General features: G+C 53.4%; 1 protein-coding gene across 3 annotated transcripts in view; it reads right to left on the minus strand.

The window, feature by feature from the left end:
- The window catches only part of KATNIP (katanin interacting protein), a 218,146-nt gene that overhangs the window by 51,083 nt on the left and 149,555 nt on the right, over positions 1–17,508 (minus strand). The gene's annotated exons all lie outside the window — the stretch shown is intronic.

Here is a 17,508-nt window from a genome sequence, read left to right on the forward strand (position 1 = left end):
AGGAGGAGGAGGGAGGGGAGGAGGAGAAGAAGGTCACTGCTGTGGGCAACTGGGGCTTCCTCGGGGTGGGACACCCACAGAAGGCATCTCAGAAGTGTCCTTGCAAAGGCGGGAAGCTGGGCGTTCATTGCTGTTTCTCTTCCCTGCTATTGACAACCGCCTTGGGGGCGTTGACTCCCCGCCACGTGCACAGGCTGAGACTTCTGTCGGTTTTGGGAAGAAGGAGGACGCAAGCAGAAAGGCTTAGAGCCTAGAAGCACTGGAGGCGGAGCCAGGTCAGGCCCCAAATGGGATCATCAATCCACTTTCCCAAACCTCATCTTCTCCCACCTTAACAGTGGTTCCACCAGTCAACCAGCTGCCCCAAAGTCCTGCGGCTCTATCTCCAAAACCCGTCCCGAATCTGACCTCCTCTCCCCAAAGAGCTGCTGCCTCCTAGCCCGGCGGGGCTGCCGTCATCTCTCCTGGAGACAAACACCACAGCCTCCTAGCTCTGTCTCCACTCTGCACCCCCTGCCCCACTTCATCTTCTATGCAGCCAGTCTCTCTGTCCTTCTTTCTTTTTGTCTTTTTAGGGCTGCACCTGCAGCATATGGAAGTTCCCAGGCTAGGGGCTGAATCGGAGCTGTAGCTGTCAGCCTATGTCACAGCCACAGCAATGCGGGATCCAAGCCACACCTGCGACCTATACCACAACTCATGGCAACGCCAGATCCTTAGCCCACTGAGCGAGGCCAGGGATTGAACCCACATTCCACACAGACGCTATGTTGGGTTCTTAACCCACTGAGCCACAACGGGAACGCCAAAGCCAGCCTTTCTTAAAAAGCAACTTGGGTCATGGCAGCCCTGCTTAAAGCCACCAACTTCCTACTACCTGCATTTGGGGTTGTCACCAAAATAGGATAAATGCCAGCTCCCTTCAGCAGCCAACGAGGCTTGAGGGACCTGGTCCTGCAGTGACCTCTCTCCCCTTCTGTTTCTGCTCTCAGCACACGGCTCTGATGGCGGTTCCCTGAGCCTACCCAGCTCATGCCCACCTCGGCACCCGGGCACTGGCCTGGACTATCTGGTCCCGGTGACCTGCAAGGCTGGCTCTTCTTTGTCTTCAGAGAGCAGCCCCTGCCCCATCCAGTTCTCTCTCCAGCCCATGGCCTTGTTTTGTTTCCTTTTGGTCTCTGAAATGGTCTTGCCCATCAGCTTTCTAACTTGTTGTCTTCCTCATTCAAAGTTAAGCTCCAACCCAGCAGAGACCCAACCAATCACGTCCAAGGGCCCAGCAAATACCTGGCACAGAATGGCTGCTTTACGATCCCTCTGGAATTACAAGGCAATAAACAAGGTATTTTTCTCCCCAGGCAGCACTGCTCTCTAAGAATCTTCAGAGAACCAACCTGATCAGAAAAACGGTAGCCTGTTGGGTTCAACCCCGGATCGTTTTCCATCTAGCTTTGGCTTCAGATCTGCTCTTGGACTATGGGATCTGAGACCCCCACAGGGGTCCATCAATACCTATCTCCACCCCCAAACCCCTAAGATTCCCTGAGGGCCAGGAGAGGAAGCCCTAACTCAATGCCTAGTTCCCTGAGTGACCGCTATGAGGGATTCCGGAGCAATTTAGAATGAGAACCATCAAGGGTGGGTTACACAGCAGGAACCCAGCTTCAATCGTCCAATTGCAGAATGGCAGGCTACTATTTGCTGCCTGTCAGAAAAGTCGATTCTCCAAGCACTCCTTTCCATGTTTATATGGATGTGTTCTCTGTTGAGCGGAGGCGCAGAGCAAGCGCGTGCTGTGAATTAATCAGGAAATAGCTATTCGAGAAGGACGGCCTGGGCAGCTTTCAATGACTAGTTCCGCAAAAGTAGCACCATGGAAACATCTGGAGAGACAGACACGTACTCGTGGAAAGAGGGGGCGGGGTGGGAAGGAGGCTTTTCAGGCCAGGGCAGACATGAGGCACGCTTCTGCTCTCCATCAAAAGATGCCTGGTTTTGGCCTTCCCATCGTGGCGCAGTGGAAAGGAATCTGACTAGGAGCCATGAGGTTGCAGGTTCGATCCCCGGCCTTGCTCAGCGCTGCTGTGAGCTGTGGTGCAGGTTGCAGATGTGGCTTGGATCCCACGTTGCTATAGCTGTGGTGTAGGCAGGCAGCTATAGCTCTGATTCGACCCCTAGCCTGGGAACTTCCATATGCTGCGGGTGTGGCCCTAAAAAAAAAAAAAAAAAGAGAGAGAGAGAGAGAGAGAGATGCCTGGCTTCCACAAGGGTCTCGTTTCCAGTTTGTGAACCATCTGGAACACCGTCTGAGCTCCGCTGAGAGGGGAGGTCAAGAAGCCTGGCTGAGAGGGGAGCAGGCTGGACAGGGATCCGACCTCCAGTGCCCCCCAGGACTGGGCAAGTAGGAGAGAGGAGGAGGCAAGAGTGGAAACCACGGGGAGGGGCTGGGGGTCGTGGGACCCCTGCCTGATGGTGCTTAAATGTGCCAAGTTCCCAACGCTCTGCAGACCAAACAGGCTGTATCTGTGGGCGGGTTTGGCCCAAGCACCCCCAGGGTGGGCTCCCGGGTGGAGAACCGTAGTAGTCCCTTCTCTGGAGGTTTTAAGCAGAAACCATAAAAGTGCTCATTGTCCCAGGCTGTCCTTGGACCAGTGCCCCTAAGCGGGCATTCAGGCCCATCTGACAGATGAAGAAACTGAGGCTTCTGGGGACAGCGAACCAGGTGGCTGGCACGCTCAAGGCTGTCCTACCATCTCCCTTTGGGTCCAGCCAGACGTGGAGAGGGTCTCCGTCTGGGCCGTGTGGCCCTGGATGCTGGCGGGATCTCCTGCTCCGGGTGGAACCCTGAGCCCCCACTTCTATTTTTGAAGTCGTCCCCATGGACCAACTGTCTGGCACCCCCATCAGGGCCCCGTCTTCACTCCCCAAGGGACAATCGCCGTGGGCACGGGTGGGGAGCATGGGCACACTTGTGTCCTTCCAGGCTTTTCCTACATACTTATGTACATAACGATGCCACTGTTCTCACACCTCCAGAGTGTGGTCAGAAGGCGTGAGCTGCGCAGGTGCGCTGTGGAGAAGATGGGGTGCAGATTTTGCAGGTCGGTTTTCCTTGGCGTCCCCTCGGTAAACTCTGTGGGAGGGGGGTGCCTTCGGGAATAGATCCAGGGGAAAATTCCCTCGCTTCTAAAGAAGCAGCCTGCTTCCTCCTTTCCAGGGGCCTCTGGTTCCGTTTCCCCCTTTGCCTCAGCTTCCAAGAAGTCCCGGGGAAGCTCCATCCTGCCAATGACCTTATACTTAGGTGGGTGGGTGGGTGCCTACTTGCCTCCTGGGTGCTAATGGTTTCTTTCCCATTTAACAAGGGTTATTGCGATGCCTTTAAAAAGGGGGACACTTCCTCAAATCCCTTTTGCAATGGATTTTTTCTTTCTTTTGTTGTTTTTTGTTGTTGTTGTTTTGCTATTTTAGGGCCATACCCGTGGCATATGGAGGTTCCCAGGCTAGGGGTCAAATTGGAGCTGCAGCTGCTGGCCTATACCACAGCCACAGCAATAAGGGATCCAGGCTGCATCTGTGACCTACACCACAGCTCATGGCAATGCCAGACCCTTAACCCACTGAGCGAGGCCAAGGACCGAACCTGCATCCTCATGGATCCTAGTCGGGTTCGCTAACCCCTGAGCCACTAAGGGAACTCTGGATTTTCTTTTCTTCTTTTGAGGGCTGTACCCGAGGCATAGGGAAGCTCCTAGGGGGTTGTTAGGGGTTGAATTGCAGCTGCATCTGTGACCTACACCACAGCTCATGGCAATGCCAGATCCTTAACACTGAGCGAGGCCAGGGATTGAACCCGAGTCGTCACGGACACTAAGTCGGGTTCTTAACCCACTGAGCCACAACGGGAACTCCCTGCAAAGGCTTTTCAAAAGAGCACTTTGAAACTCTGTGGCTGGTCTGTGGTGGATGGGAACACCTTTCCTAGTCCATATCTTGACTTCATCCTCCCTTCTGGTTACAAAAATCCATCATTTAACACAATACAATTAATATTATTTTGCTCTCAGTAATTGAATTGACTCGGTAAGGCCATTCTCCTTGCTGGCCCTGGGGTCGAAGGACGCATCATTTGCAAAGAGCACACGAGCTGCTCAGCGAAGAGTGATGGTGGCTTGCTTCCATCATCACAGCAGCCCAAGCAGAGGCGGCAGCGGGGTGGGGGGCACGGGGGCGGGGGGGGGGGTCTCCTGTGCACCCAAAGCATTTTCCCCATAGACAAACACCTGCTCTTGGCACAGGTGACAAAGCCTGAAGGAAATCATTTGGAGCGAAGCACGAGCCAGGCCCAGGTGCCAGGTGCCAGGTGCCAGATGCCAGGGAGAGCAAACCCTCCCTCTGCCTGGGTGCACAGCTGGAAGGGAACCAGATGTGCGCCACTGGACCCCGATCACGCACAGCCTGTGGCGGGGGAGGCCCCCACTCTAGGGGTTCTCTCCTCTTGTGGGAGGGCGCACACACTGGTCCGGCGACACCCCAAGAACACGGGCTGCTGTCCTATCCCACTCTCTTGGCCTGAAAGTGTTGGGTCCAGAACAGGAGAGACCTAGGGTCCTGTAGGCTGACTGGGAGACTTATCAGAGACAAGGGACTTCGGGGAGTGAGCTGCTGACCCCCGGAGAGCCATCTCGCAGGCTTTGGGACCTGGCTCAGGAACTGCCCCTCCCCACCCCCACCTCGGCCCTCCCCCCTCTGCCCCTCGATGCCTCCTTGGGTTGAGTTGAGGGTCCTTCGCTGGACTCTGAGCCTGGGCTTGCAACCAGATCCCTGCTCCTAGGACCTCACGGCCCCAGTGCACATGGGTTCTTGCCCGGATGGAGACCTTCGGAAAAACAGGGAAGGGGCCCGGTCCCATCTGTCTTGAGGCCTGACTCTGGGAACTAAACCTGCTCATCCTGGAGCACCTGAACTTGAGGAGATCTCAGTGACCTTTTGTATGTCCCTGAGGAGGAAGGCCAATGAAAACCTCTTTCTTTTTTTTTTTTTCTTTTTTTTTTTTGGTCTTTTTGCTATTTCTTTGGGCCGCTCCTGCGGCATATGGAGGTTCCCAGGCTAGGGGTCTAATCGGAGCTGTAGCCACCGGCCTACGCCAGAGCCACAGCAACACGGGATCCGAGCCGCGTCTGCAACCTACACCTCAGCTCACGGCAACGCCGGATCGTTAACCCACTGAGCAAGGGCAGGGACCGAACCCGCAACCTCATGGTTCCTAGTCGGATTCGTTAACCACTGCGCCACGACGGGAACTCCGAAAACCTGTTTCTTTTGTCTTTTTAGAGCCACACTGGTGGCATGTGGAAGTTCCCAGGCTGAGAGTCGAATCTGTGCGGCACCTGCCAGCCCACACCACAGCCACAGCAACACGGGATCCAAGCTGTGTCTGCAACCTACACCACAGCCCGTGGCAACGCCAGATCCTTAACCCACTGGGCAAGGCCTGGGATCGAACTGGCACCCTCATGGATACTAGTCAGGTTCGTTACTGCTGAGCCATGACGGGAACTCCCAAACCATTTGTTGTGATGTAGCAGCTTGAAGATGGTGGGACACGTGACATTTAACCTACTACAAGCCACCTTGGGGATGGGGGGTGATGACTCGGATGCCTCAACGTCACAGACTCGGATGACAGACAGGGATGGGGCTTGACAAATGGGGTCACTCACTGGTGGCCCTCCAGCTGGACCTGGGTCAGTTAGGCCCACAGAGCAGTTCGAATTTTCAGAACCGGCTGATAATATCTAAAAACAGAGGGCTTTTGCATAACAATGCGCAATTCTGGCCTCTCTTGAAAGTTTAGGCCATCTGGCGTGACAGGGCCAGGGCAGAGGAATGGCAGCAGCTGCCCTAGGCAGGGGCCGGCTCGCCAGGGACCACACCGTCCCTCTCTATTGAAAGGCAGGGCCGGGTGGTGGGGCCGAGACTGCCTGGTAGTCATGTGATCACCAGCAAGTTGATCTGCTTCTCTGTGCCTCAGTTTCCCCATCTGGAAGATGGAGCTGATCACCAGAGGTCTGCTTGCATAGGCCTGCGGTGTGGAATAAAGGAGCTGATACACGTACAGTGCTTTGAATATGTAATATGCTCAAGACACACGAGCTGCCATCACTGTCTTGTACCCAATCCACGGCCTGGATAGATGCACCCACTGGGGCTGGCTGCTGAGGGCTACAAGGCTGGAGTCTCCCCGCCCTGCTGCAGTAATCCTGCTCCTGACTGAGGCTGGCAGCAGGCATAGGAGAACCCCATCCCCCCCAGGATGGGGCCTAAAATGACTCTCACTAACTTAAGATTAAGCGCTTCATCTGGGCTCAGGCCCCAGCAGGCAAGTCTTCTAATTTCATTTCACCCAACACATGCCACACGGGGGCCTTTCAGGATCCTGGCCTGGGTGAGACACAAAAGATGAAAGCCGGGCTCTCCTTAAGAAGTTCACAAAAGCCTAAGTAATTAGGGGGTCACAGGAGTTCCCTTGGTGGCTCAGGGGAAACAAATCTGACTAGTATCCATGAGGATGCAGGTTCGATCCCTGGCCTCGCTCAGGAGATTAAAGATCCGGCATTGTCGTGAGCTGTGGTGTAGGAGGCAGATGTGGCTCGGATCCCATGTTGCTGTGGCTGTGGTTAGGCTGGCAGCTGCAGCTCTGATTTGACCCCTAGCTTGGGAACCTCCCTATGCTGCTGGAGCAGCCCTAAAAAGACACATACACACAAAAAATTAGGGGTCGCAGACTCCAGCGCCTACAATACCACACTCATGGGAGGTCCCCAAGTCAGAGGCTATGGGGGTCCCTGGGCTCCAGCCGGCTGGCGCCACAGAGGGAATGATGGCAGCTGATCAAAATCCAACTTTCCAGTGTTGTCAAAAGTTTCACGAGCTGTACAACACCATAAGGGCCAAACAGAATCTGCATGTGGGACTTATCTGGCTGGGGGCACCTGTTTGGGACACTTGAGGCTCAGGAAACTGAGGGATGCCCTAGGGACACATGTGACTTGGGGCCTGGAAGGTATGGCTGAGACCATCAGGAGGCGTCTGGGGCAGGCTAGGGGCAGGCAGGAAGCTGGCAGGGAAAGAGAGATTTACAGAGAACATTCCAAAGGCAGGGTTTGTCATAAGACCAGCAAGGCATTCCAGGGGCTGGGAAGGGCAGGAGCAAAGGCTCAGAGGACAGAGAGCTTCCCAGGGACCAGAGGGGATAAGAGTTGCCTAAGGATGGAGGAGTCAGGGAGCCATTTTTGCGGTCCGAGCAATGGAGGAAGTCACCAGCATGTACACATGTGGAGCCTGGGCGAACATGGCAAATGGGAGAAGTGAGGTGGTGTCAGGACAATGGTGCCACTGTGCCAGGGACACAAGTGGGAGTGGTGGGGACTGTGGCGCCATGATTCAGCTCCACCAAAGCTTCCAGGCTTGGATGTGACCCAGTGAGGCCAACCTTCCAGTTTCTCAATAAAAGTCAAAAATCCCTATGTTTCACGGAAGACCTTCTGATTTTTCCAAGTTGGTGATTAATTCAAAGAAATCTGAGAACACGGGTGTGAGCCAGCGGCACTTGGTCTGTGAGCGGCCTTTGGTCAGCTGGGGCACAGCCTCTGAGTCACGGTCCTTTTCTCGGGATGCCCTGGACAGCACGTGCTGGCAGGGGACTGTGGCCACTCCCCTGAGGCATTCTGCAGCGGCGAGGCCCTCAGCTCATCCCCCGCCACTGTCCTGGCCCCAGTGAACTGTGGTTTGCTGTCACTCCCCTGGGCCCTCCTGCCTGGGAGAGAGCTCGCGGGGGCAGACAGCGTGTCTGATTTCCGGCCCCAGCGCATGGCCCAAGTGTGCGGCGATCGATACAGCTCTGCTGCTGAGATGGAGGGACAGAGCAGATGAGTGAGCGGAGTGGGGAGACAGAGGAGCCAGCAGGCAGCGGGGGACGGAGGAGTTGGATGTGGAACGAGGCAGGTTTGAGCAGTGGAAGTGGTAGGACTTAGGACTGGCAGCGAGGGGCAAAGGGAGGAGCACAGGATGGACTCAAAGGGTGGGAGTCAGGTGCAAAAGGATGCGGAGCCTGGAGTGGGGCCGAGGGACCTGGGGTTCAGGGTGCCGACTTGGGGTATCAGGGCATTGCCGGGTGGAAAGGCCAAAGAAAAGTATTTCATGGCCAGGGGCAAAGCTTGATTCAGAAACTAAGCCTTGGAGAAGGTTGGGAGCTGATGAGTAAGTTCAACAGCATCTAACATTTGTGTTCTTAGGGAAAATGCAAAAGGACCTAGCGTGGGTATCATTGCCCACTTTCCCTCATGATTTTCCCTTCTTTTGGAGACAGCCCCTCGGTTTTCCATTCCCTCAAACTCACTTCATGTGGCCAAGGTGGGCCCCACCCTAGGATGCAACCCAGGCCTGGCCAGTGGGCCCTAGATCTGGGGCTCTCCCAAGGACAGTCTCTTTGTGCAAGGACAGCTAAAATCAAGAGTGAGTCTGATGGCATCAGGGACCACCGCTTGGAACTGGAGGATGATGTCAACACAGAAGAAAGCAGACATCTGCCCCCCCTCTGATGGAGAGGGGCAGATTGGTGATGACATCATGTGAACTCCTGGATCCGGCCATGCCTGAAGCCGGCCACCTCATACTCTCCTATAACTTGAGCCAAAGAACACCTTTGTGTCCTTAAGCCGGATTTAATTAGATTTTCTGTTCTCTGCTACCAAGAGGATCCTGGCTGATATTCCAGCCCTGGGACTGAGAACTTCAATCAACAGATTCAGCTACTAAATCTCTGGCCAAGGCAGGCAGGAGGTGTGGGAAGGGAGGGGGTTGCTTTGCTGTCCTAGGCTGGCCCCTGCATATGTGTGAGAAGCCCTTGCTGCTTAGACATCTGTCCAGCCCCAGGTGCAGCCTGTCCCCTGGACTGCACAGTACAGGACACGGGACTCAGCTTCTACCCTGGTTCTGCACCTGTATTCTTTTTTTTTTTTTTTTGGCTTTTGAGGGCTGCACCCGTGGCATATGGAAATTCCCAGGCTAGAGGTCTAATCGGAACTGTTGCTGCTGGCCTACACCAGAGCCACAGCAACACCAGATCCAAGCCACGTCTGCAACCTACACAACAGCTCATGGCAATGCCGGATCTTTCACCCACTGTGCGAGGCCAGGGATCAAACCTGCAACTTCATGGTTCCTAGTCAGATTCGTTTCTGCTGTGCCACAACGGGAACTCCTGCATCTGTGTTCTCCTTCCTGCTGGGAGTAGCCTGGCTCTGAATCCCAACCTTCCCGTTGGCATCTGAACACCTTGTTGGCCCCTATCTTTTTTGGGGGGGGGGGGCCCACACCTGCCGCATATGGAAGTTCCCAGGCTAGGGGTCAATTTGGAGCTATTGCTGCCAGCCTACATCACAGCCACAGGAATGTGGGATCTGAAACGGGTCTGTGACCTACACCACGGCTCACAGCAACACCATATCCTAACCCACTGATCGAGGCCAGGGATCGAACACACATCCTCATGGATCCTAGTTGGGTTCATTACCACTGAGCCACAGAGGCCACTCCAGGGCCCCTATGTGAAGGCAGAATTCTCTGCTCACCTCTCGCTCCCCTGCTGGTTGGGGCTTGATGCCAGCCTGAGCCTCCTGGGACTTTCAAGGTGGCCATGCCTGTATCTTCCCAAGCATAGTTTCTGCACCCAGATTCCAGATGCGGCAGCCCACCCACCAGAGAACACCCTCCAGCATTGACAGTGACCTGGACTAAGCCCGAGATCAACACCCAAGGAAGTCTCTCAGGCACTTGAGTCAGTGCCCTCCACACCCGCCACCCTAGTAAGATGCCATCATGCTCCCCAGGCCCGAGGCTGCCCCAACCCCACCATGGGGCAGAGCCATCAGACTGCACTGACTGGGCTGCCCAAATGAAGGCCACGTCTTTGACTGCAAAGTCATTGCCATGTTCAGCCTTGGTCTGTACCCCGATCCAAACAAATCAACTGTACAAAAATCAGAGCTGACAATAATTAATTATTATGCTCTAATACCCCACCTGTAATCAAATACCCCACCCGTAATCAAATATCCCTAATTTTGAGGCAATTAGGGATATTTGAATATGGTATTAGAGCATAATAATTAATTATTGTCAGGTACGATGTTGGCATTGGGGTTATATAAAAACAAACTCCTTATCTGTTAGAGATGCATATGAAAAATTTATGAGTGAAATGATATGATAGCTACAATTTATTTTTAAATGTTAGGGAAAGAGATGAAACAAAAATGGCAGAATGCTGATAATTTTTGAAGCTGGTGAAGGGTACATAGGTTGTTACTGAAATCATCTCTTCCTATTTTTTTTTTTTGGTCTTTTTGTCCTTTTAGGGCCTCACCCTCGGCATATAGAGATCCCCAGGCTAGGGGTCTCATCGGAGCTGTAGCTGCTGGCCTACGTCCGAGCCACAGCAACGCCAGATCCGAGCCGCATCTGCAACCTACACCACAGCTCATGGCAATGCCGGATCCTTAACCCACTGATCGAGGCCAGGGATCGAACCTGCAACCTCATGGCTCCTAGTCAGAGTTGTTTCCGCTGCACCACGACAGGAACTCCTCATCTCTTCATTTTTGCACTCATTTGAGGCTCCCTCACCCTCTTGCAAAAAAAAAAAAAAAAAAAAAGCCCTTTCTCATTGCTCTGGGATGAACTGAGTCTACATGGTACACTTCAGAAGCACCACAACCCTCATTCAAGCTGCCAAGCTGGACTATGCTAAGAGCCTCCTCTCTGGGCTCCTGCTTTCCTTTGGACCCTTCTCCAAATAGCAGCCAGAGTGATCCTTTCAACTCTGCAATCAGATTGTGTCATCCCTTGTCCAAAATCCCTCCAATAATACTAATACCGAGAGCTGACCTTTGTATAGAGCTCAGAAAGGCCAGGAAACATTCTGAGCACTTCATATTGTATTAACTGAACAAGAATTATCCCACCTCATGCCCATCAACAGATGAATGCATTAAGAAGATGTGGTACATATACATAATGGAATACTATGCAGCCATAAAAAAAGAATGAAATAATGCCATTTGCAGCAACATGGATGCAACTAGAGACTCTCATACTGAGCGAAGTCAGAGAAAGACAAAGACCTTATGATATCATTTATGCAGAATCTAAAATATGGCACAAATGAACCTGCCTACAGAACAGAAACAGACTCACAGACAGGGAGAACAGACTTGTGGTTGCCAAGGAGGGTGAGAGAGGGAGTGGGATGGATGGGGAGTTTGGGGTTAGTAGACACCAACTATTACATTTAGAGGAGATCGGGTGCATTTGGGGTGGTATGGCCGTAGACAAACCATCACATTTAGAATGGATAGACAACAAGGTCCTACTTTACAGCACAGGGAACTATATCCAGTCTCTTGGGATAGAAGATGATGGAAGATAACATGAGAAAATGAATGTATGTAAATGTATGATTGGGTCCCCTTGCTGTGCAGCAGAAATTGGCACAACATTGTAAATCAACTATACTTCTTCTTTTTTTTTTTTTTGTCTTTTTGCCATTTCTTGGGCTGCTCCCGGGGCATATGGAGATTCCCAGGCTAGGGGTCAAATCAGAGCTGTAGCCACCGGCCTACACCAGAGCCACAGCAATGCGGGATCGGAGCTGTGTCTGTGACCTACAGCACAGCTCACAGCAACGCTGGATCCTTAATCCACTGAGCAAGGCCAGGGATTGAACCCGCAACCTCATGGTTCCTAGCTGGATTTGTTAACCACTGAGCTACGATGGGAATTCCCAACCAACTATACTTCTGAACAAGAATTATCCCGTCTTATAAACAAACTATACTTCAATTTAAAAAAAATTATCCCATTTCGCAGATGAGGAAACGGAGGCATAGAGGCAGAGTGTAACATGCTCAAAGTCACTCAGGGTCGCAGGGCTGGGAAAGAGGAGGAGCCAGGGTTTGCCCCAGGTGGGCTGGCTCTGACCATGCCCCATCCTGCCGCTCTTGGAATTCGAACCAGTAAAGCCCTCAAGACCTGGCTCCCACCTCCCGCTGGGACCTCCCCTTCCACGCCCCTCTGTTCACCGCACAGCCTTTGCTCCTGCTGTGCCCCTTGCCAGGAACTCTCTTCCTGCTGCTGTTCCCAGGGCTGCTCCTTCTCAACGTTCAGGTCAGGAGAAGCCTTTGATCCCCTCTGCTGAGCAGCCTAGCCTTCTCCTCCCCTGCTTCTCTCCCCTTGCCCGATTTGATCATCTCCAGAACACTTAGCATTACCTAAAGGGACACCATTGTTGACTGTCCCTTCCTCATGAGAGGGGACAAGGCTGCATGAACAGAGCCTTGCCTATTTGGTTACCATGGTTCCCTGAGCACCAAGACCTGTGTGGTCCTTTATGTAGTTGCCAGCCATATGTGGATAATTATATTAATATTAAGGTGAAATAAATTATAAAATACAGTCTCTCAGCCACAATTTAGGTTCTCAGTGTCTGCCTGTGGCTAGTGGCTCCTGTACTGGATGGGGCTGATAGAGCCTGTTGATATCATTGCAGAAAATCCTTTTTTTTTTTTTTCTTGCTTTTTAGGGATGCCCCTGCAGCATATGGAGGTTCCCAGGCTAGGGGTCGAATCGGATCTGCAGCCACCAGCCTACGCCACAGCCACAGCAATGCGGGATCTGAGCTGCATCTTCGACCTACACCAGAGCTCACGGCAATGCTGGGTCCTTAACCCACTGAGCGAGGCCAGGGATCGAACCTGCACAACCTCATGGTTCCTAGTCAGATTCGGTGCCCATGCGCCATGACCGGAACTCCAATTGCAGAAAGTTCTTTGGGGCCGTACTGGCCCAGATCGATATAACAAGTCACAAAAATGTAACACTGGGGAAATGTAACATTCATTCATTCATTTACTCAGAAACTACTTTGTGAGCACCATTTCTATGCATGAAATATGAGTCCGGGCCACTTGCTGTTGTGACCAGGCTGCAGGTGGCATCTGCAACAGGGATGTGTAGGTGGAAACGGGGAAGGCGTGCCGGCTTTTACTGAATGGTGGAACCTTGTAGCAGATGAATGTGCCTTCTATAAAGGCAAACAGATGGACTGTGGGGAGCTGCTGAAAGCCCACTTTTTGGATGGGTTATTACATCCCAGGGAAGGGAGACATCGATTTCCTCCTCCTAACAGATGCCACTCTGCGGGGGAAGCGGGGTCAAGAAAGCTGCAGCTAGAGTTCCCGTCGTGGCGCAGTGGTTAGCGAATCTGACCAGGAACCATGAGGTTGCGGGTTCGATCCCTGGCCTCGCTCCGTGGGTGAAGGATCTGGCGTTGCCGTGAGCTGTGGTGTAGGTTGCAGATGCGGCTCGGATCTGGCATTGCTGTGGCTCTGGCGTAGGCTGGTGGCTATGGCTCCGATGAGACCCCTAGCCTGGGAACCTCCATATGCCGCGGGCACGGCCCTAGAAAAGGCAAAAAGACAAAAAAAGAAAGAAAGTAAAAAGAAAACTGCAGCAAAACCCACAGACCCCATGTGCCCTTCCCACTTCTGTCCCTACTCTGCACTAGCTGGGCAAGTCATTCGATCCAGGGAAACATGAAACAACGCGACAAGCATATCATCGCATCCTCCTCCTGAGCCCAAGCGAGATATCACTGATCAATCACACACCTTTCCTGGACGGACCAGAAAGAAAATTCTAGATCCTTCTCAAGACGGCACAGCGGACAAAGTAGGCCAAAAAGACACAGTCTCTCTGGCCTGTAGGACCTCTTTAGTCTAAACCCTGGCTTCTTTACCTGCAAGGTGCGAGCCTGACAGCATCCACCTTGTAGGATGGCGGGGGCGGGGGGTGGGGGGCGGTCGTTGATTGAGATGATTCATTTGTTTCATTCTTTGTCCTGGCCTCACACGTTCCCCGAGTGCCTCCCCGGGGGCCTCAGGCCTGCCTGATGCATGCAGCCCCGGGTCAATGGCGGCCGCTGTGACAAATACCGCGACTCCTGCCTGCCGCCCTGTGCGCCTGCACGGACAGACTCCAGCCTCTGTGTCCTGACTCTGTCCTGAAGTCCCTCTCCTCAGGGCCGGCGGGCACTCACGGCATCGCCTGATGAGCGGGTAGGGAGCCCATCCAAGTTAGCCCGAGGATTCAATGGGCAGCGTATTTTCCAATAAGAGAGACTCCCCCTTCATCTAGCACCTTCTTTTCTCAGGTTCTAAACAAGCCTTGGTTGGATGAGCGCCTCACATTTAGCTTTTCTTCCTTGGGTTCGCAGACACAAAACACTCTATTAACAAGCCGTGTCTACCAGGCTGCACTATATTTCCTATAAACTCTCATTTTATCTCCTTTAAAACACACAGTAATGGCATTCTCTGGAGAATATTAAATCAAACCAACCTGCAGCTGCATTTGTGTGGCGCTTTCTGCCCCCGGAAAATTCTGGCAACAGATGGGTGCGCGTGACATAAGTGATGCCCCCGCCAGGGACTGCGGTCCTGCACGCTCTCCTCTGTGTAGAAACACGGCGGCCGGCCGCTCCCCAAAGCACCTGCCACGATACCCCGACGTCTGGCCCCTCTTTTCTATTCCCAGCACACAGGGAAGGCCAAGTGCAGGCTAACGGAAAAAGGCAAGGCCTCGGCCAAAAAGAAGGGATGAAGCTTATCTTCTTTGTAATCCAGCGCATAAAATCCGCTTTTCTTGGCCTGAGCTATACAGTCAATGACAGGGCCGAGCTCCAGGGCACGGGCTCGAGCAGCCAGGGCTGTTCCGTTACCCATTCCAGAAGATGCTGATGACCGCCTGCCAGGAAGTGTCAGGCAGACTGGATGAGAGGACCCAGCCCTAGAGGCTGGCAGAGGCTGGGAGCGGCTGCTGCGGCTACACAGGCCTGAGCCGCACCGGGGCCTGGAGGAGAGCCCCCCTGTATACACTGGCCAGGGCTGGCCCCGGGCTTGGGAGTGGCGGGGGGGAGGGGGGAGGGGCAGGGGAGGCTGACATGCCCATGGAAACCTCTGCATTTATTCCAGTGGTTTGGACTTGTTCTCAAATTTAAACTTTAAGGATTTTCTTTCTGGGGCCGCACCCATGCCATATGGGAGCTCCCAGGCGAGGCGTTGAATCGGAGCTGTAGCTGCCTGCCTACACCACAGCCACAGCAACACCAGATCTGAGCCACATCTGCGACCTACACCACAGCTCACGGCAACCCTGGCTCCTTAACCTACTGAGCAAGGCCAGGGATCAAACCCGCATCCTCATGGATACTAGTTGGGTTCGTTACCCCTGAGCCATGATGGGAACTCCTAGGTATCTGGGGGTTTTTTTTGTTTTTTTGTTTTTTTAAAAAAAAAAAGAAAGAAAGAAAAGAAAACCTCAAGAAGAGAGAAATCAGAGAAAGCTTTTTGTTGCCTCTCTCAAGCGGCTCTGTGTGTGAACAGAGCCGGCTGAGACTGTGTCTGCCACGTTAGCCTCCAGATCCCTAGAACCTAGCAGATGTTTATTCGGTGCTGGGTGAGCAGGGGGAGGGTGGGATGGAGAATCAGCAGGAAGAGGCACACGGGAAGGGAGGCCAGGAAGGAGGGAGGAGGCAGGTTAGTCTCCCCTAATCTGTGCTCGGGCCCCGGGCAAGCATCCTAACCCCCCCTGCTCTCAGTCTCTCATCTGGATCCCAACTGCTTTGGGCCCCTGGGGAATGAACTCATTCAGTCATTCGACAACCGTGTGTTCCTACTTGGATAGAGCGGTGGTGGAGACGACTGGAGCCTTGCTCCCCAGAGGCCCACGTGGGATGGGGAGGCAGCTGTCACCCCTGGTACAGGGGAGGTGGAACAGGTTCGTGAGGGCCCGAAGGGCACAGGGGTCGGAGGGGCAGGCCAGCATCCCAGAAAGGGATGTCTGGGTTTTCCAGGAATCTGAGGCAGAGGCGGGCATTTCGAGTTGAGCGAGATGGGAGGGGCTGGGGGGGCAGGGACCATGAGCAGCTGGTACTGTGGAGGGTGGCATGAGCCAGGGGCAGGTGCTGAGGGAAAGGCAGGCTTGACACACAGGGATTAGGGGGCTCTGATGTCGCATGCAGAGATCTGACCTGGATTATCTGGGTCAAGGGGAGCCCTTGAGGGTTTGAACCCATAGAGTCATGCTCAGGCCTCCTATGGCTACTGGAGACAGACTGGAGGCTTGGGCTGGGGTCAGGGAGAGGGATTAGGAGGCTGGACTCTTCATACGTCTCTGCCTTGGCCCAGGTACCTCCTTCCACCGGAAATCCGCTCCCTTATCTGCCTTGCTCAGTGCCTCTCTGTCCACTAGAGTTCAGGTATGTGCATCTTCAAGAACCTCCCCGGGCCTCTCCCAGCCTGAGGCGGGCTCCCTCCTCCTGGCTCCAGGGGGCACAAGCTGGGAAAGGCCAGCTCCAGCCCAGAGATGAATTTTGGTTTGGACTGTAGGGTGATTTCAAAAGAATTTAAAGTAGCTATTGGAGTTCCCATCTTGGCACAGCAGAAACAAATCCGACTAGGAACCATGAGGTTGCGGGTTCGATCCCTCGCCTTGCTCAGGGGGTTAAGGATCTGGTGTTGCCATGAGCTGTGGTGTGGGTCGCAGATGCAGCTCGGATCCTGCGTTGCTGTGGCTGTGGCATAGGCCGGCAGCTGTAGCTCCAATGGGATCCCTAGCCTGGGAACTTCCATATGCCATGAGTGCGGCCCTAAAAAGCAAATTAAATTAAATTAAATTAAACAAAAAGAAAGTAGCTATGGACATGTGCAAACAGAACAACTCATCTCAAAATCCGGATTCCCAGCTTCTTGGGCATGTTCAGAAGATCCAGTAACACTGGCTGGCACTGCTTTGTAGTGGCCATTAGTTAAAGGCGAAAAATGACCCACTTTTACCTAGGCCATGTGCTTGCCAGTCTGCCACACTCCCCACCAGGCCCTAGTGTCTCTCTAACAACATTGAGGCTGAGGATCGGTTCCCATTTATCATCTCATTTGTATTATTGTTTCCCTTTTAGCAGATTAGAAAGTAGAACAATTCTTGCCCCCCCTTTTCTATCATAAGAGGGGAAACCAGGATAGGCTGAGGGGGTCCTCTCCCTCCTCACTCACTGAGTTCCCTGCTGAGTCCCTGGGGCTTCTGTCTGAAATCCTGGGCACTCTGGGTTTAGCTTTATCAAGGCCTTCATCCCTCAGTATCAATATTTCTACATTTACTTGTCTGCCAGTTTTTATTTTACTTTATTTTACTGGCCGCCATGTGCAGTGGCTTCATGTGGGATCTCATTCCCCTGACCAGGGATTGAACCAGGGCCTCATCCATGAAAGTGCTGAATCCTAACCCCTAGACCACCAGGGAACTCCCAGGTCTGCTGGCTTTTAGATGAGGAGTACCTCCAAGGCATAGGCTGTCTTTACATCAGTGTCCTCAGAATCAATCACGAAGCCTGAT

This window comes from Phacochoerus africanus, chromosome 5 (assembly GCF_016906955.1).
Source record: "Phacochoerus africanus isolate WHEZ1 chromosome 5, ROS_Pafr_v1, whole genome shotgun sequence".
NCBI lineage: Eukaryota > Metazoa > Chordata > Mammalia > Artiodactyla > Suidae > Phacochoerus > Phacochoerus africanus.